Raw genomic sequence first — 3,302 nt, 5'->3', positions numbered from 1 at the left:
CGTCCGATGCTTGGACCATTCCGAGGCGGACCTGAAGCCTCTTCCGTCTAGCCGTTGGGTCCTTCTCGCCGCATCCCTCGCCTCGCACCCCGATTGCTATGCGGTGAGGCTCCTCGGCCGCCTTGGAACTATCTGTGTATCGGACGCGTCGCGGGATAAGGGGTTGTCACTGGTAGTCGCCCCAAGCGCGTCCGATGCTTGGACCATTCCGAGGCGGCCCTGAAGCCTCTTCCGTCTAGCCGTTGGGTCCTTCTCGCCGCATCCCTCGCCTCGCACCCCGATTGCTATGCGGTGAGGCTCCTCGGCCGCCTTGGAACTATCTGTGTATCGGACGCGTCGCGGGATAAGGGGTTGTCACTGGTAGTCGCCCCAAGCGCGTCCGATGCTTGGACCATTCCGAGGCGGACCTGAAGCCTCTTCCCTCTAGCCGTTGGGGCTTTCTCGCCGCATCCCTCGCCTCGCACCCCGATTGCTATTCGGTGAGGCTCCTCGGCCGCCTTGGAACTATCTGTGTATCGGACGCATCGCGGGATAAGGGGTTGGCAGTGGTAGTCGCCCCAAGCGCGTCCGATGCTTGGACCATTCCGAGGCGGCCCTGCAGCCTCTTCCGTCTAGCCGTTGGGGCCATCTCGCTGCATCCCCCACCTCGCACCACGATTGCTATGCGGTGAGGCTCCTTGGCCGCCTCGGAACTATCTGTGTATCGGACGCATCGCGGGATAAGGGGTTGTCACTGGTAGTCGCCCCAAGCGCGTCCGATGCTTGGACTATTCCGAGGCGGCCCTGCAGCCTCTTCCGTCTAGCCGTTGGGGCCATCTCGCCGCATCCCCCAGCTCCTCGGCCGCCTCGGAACTATCTGTGTATCGGACGCATCGCGGGATAAGGGGTTGGCAGTGGTAGTCGCCCCAAGCGCGTTCGATGCTTGGACTATTCCGAGGCGGCCCCGCAGCCTCTTCCGTCTACCCTTTGGGGCCATCTCGCCGCATCCCTCGCCTCGCACCCCGATTGCTATGCGGTGAGGCTCCTCGGCCGCCTGGGAACTATCTTCGTATCGGATGCATCGCGGGATAAGGGGTTGTCACTGGTAGTCGCCCCAAGCGCGTCCGATGCTTGGACTATTCCGAGGCGGCCCTGTGGCCTCTTCCGTCTAGCCGTTGGGGCCATCTCGCCGCATCCCTCACCTCGCACCCCCATTGCTATGCGGTGAGGCTCCTCGGCCGCCTTGGAACTGTCTTCGTATCGGAAGCATCGCGGGATAAGGGGTTGTCACTGGTAGTCGCCCCAAGCGCGTCCGATGCTTGGACTATTCCGAGGCGGCCCTGCAGCCTCTTCCGTCTAGCCGTTGGGGCCATCTCGCCGCATCCCCCACCTCGCACCCGGATTGCTATGCGGTGAGGCTCCTCGGCCGCCTTGGAACTATCTTCGTATCGGACGCATCGCGGGATAAGGGGTTGTCACTGGTAGTCGCCCCAAGCGCGTCCGATGCTTGGACTATTCCGACGCGGCCCTGTGGCCTCTTCCGTCTAGCCGTTGGGGCCATCTCGCCGCATCCCCCACCTCGCACCCCGATTGCTATGCGGTGAGGCTCCTCGGCCGCCTTGGAACCATCTTCGTATCGGACGCATCGCGGGATGAGGGGTTGTCACTGGTAGTCGCCCCAAGCGCGTCCGATGCTTGGACCATTCCGAGGCGGCCCTGAAGCCTCTTCCGTCTAGCCGTTGGGGCCTTCCCGCCCCATCCCTCGCCTCGCACCCCCGATTGCTATGCGGTGAGGCTCCTCGGCCGCCTTGGAACCATCTGTGTATCGGACGCATCGCGGGATAAGGGGTTGGCACTGGTAGTCGCCCCAAGCGCGTCCGATGCTTGGAGCATTCCGAGGTGGCCCTGAAGCCTCTTCCGTCTAGCCGTTGGGGCCTTCCCGCCCCATCCCTCGCCTCGCACCCCGATTGATATGCGGTGAGGCTCCTCGGCCGCCTTGGAACTATCTGTGTATCGGACGCATCGCGGGATAAGGGGTTGGCACTGGTAGTCGTCCCAATCGCGTCCGATGCTTGGACCATTCCGAGGCGGCCCTGCAGCCTCTTCCGTTTAGCCGTCGGGGCCTTCCCGCCGCATCCCTCGCCTCGCATCCCGATTCCTATGCGGTGAGTCTTCTCGGCCGCCGCGGAACTATACCTGTTATTGCTACTGCATCCTTCGGCTGGTAACCTCCTCTGCCGCCTTGGAACGTTCTCTTTGTCGGACGCGTCGCGGGATAAGGGGTTGGCACTGGTAGTCGCCCCAAGCGCGCCCGATGCATAGACCGCTCCGAGTTGACCTTGCTTTCAGCCTCTCACATGCATAGACCTCTCTGAGTCGACCCTGCAGCCTCTCACGTTTAGCCTTTGGAATCTCGCCTCACAACATGATTGCTATCCTTGATGCATCCCTTGCCTCGAGCCCTGATTGCTTTCTTGGCTGCATCCCTCCTCTCCTCACAGCCCGGTTGTCATCACTGCTTCATCCGTCGCTTCATGCATTCTGGCTGCTGGGCCCTTCCCACCGCACACCTCGATTGCTATCTCTTCTGCATCACACACCCCGATTGCTATCTCTGCTACATCCCTCGGCTCTCACTTCTGCATCCTTCGCCTCCCACCTCGATTGCTATCAATGCTGCATCCGTAACCTCACACCCCGATTGCTATGCGGGGAGGCTCCTTGGCCGCCTTGGAAATTTCTGTGTGTCGGACGCACCGCGGGATAAGGGGTTGGCACTGGTAGTCGCCCCAAGTGCGCCCGATTCTTAGACCGCTTCGAGGTGACCTCGTAGCCTCTTTCGTCCAGGCTTCCTGCCTTCAACGCCCTTTTTACACCTCGATTGCTATGCGCGGGCTCGTTGGCGTCTATCACCTCTCTGCGAAGAGTGGCACGATGATTGTTGGGGTAAATCGTAGCAGTCCGATCTCTGGCCTTGGGCCATTGTGAGGGCTGATCGATTTCCTGTGCGCATCTCGTGTTCGCCCAGTAACAGACTCGACGACTTGTAATCGGTCTTGTTCCCGATTGTTCCTGGAGGTAGTCTTCGGAACTCTTGGATTTGACCTGTCACTCGAACTGTCCTCTTCCGAGGATGCTTGTGTGTGTGTGCTTGTGCCATTTCCTTGGCGGTATTAACGAGATATTAAAGAGCGGAGTGAGCGCCTCGCCCAGCTATGTTTGGGGCTCTCACTCCCTTACCCGGTGTGCGACCGCTTTGCACGTAGGTTGCGGAGCATCGCGACTCTTTCGATGTTTGGCGGTTGTCTTCCGGTGATGCGTTG

This window comes from Cryptomeria japonica, unplaced genomic scaffold (assembly GCF_030272615.1).
Source record: "Cryptomeria japonica unplaced genomic scaffold, Sugi_1.0 HiC_scaffold_1658, whole genome shotgun sequence".
NCBI classification, from domain to species: Eukaryota; Viridiplantae; Streptophyta; class Pinopsida; order Cupressales; family Cupressaceae; genus Cryptomeria; species Cryptomeria japonica.
This window is presented reverse-complemented; position numbering follows the sequence as displayed.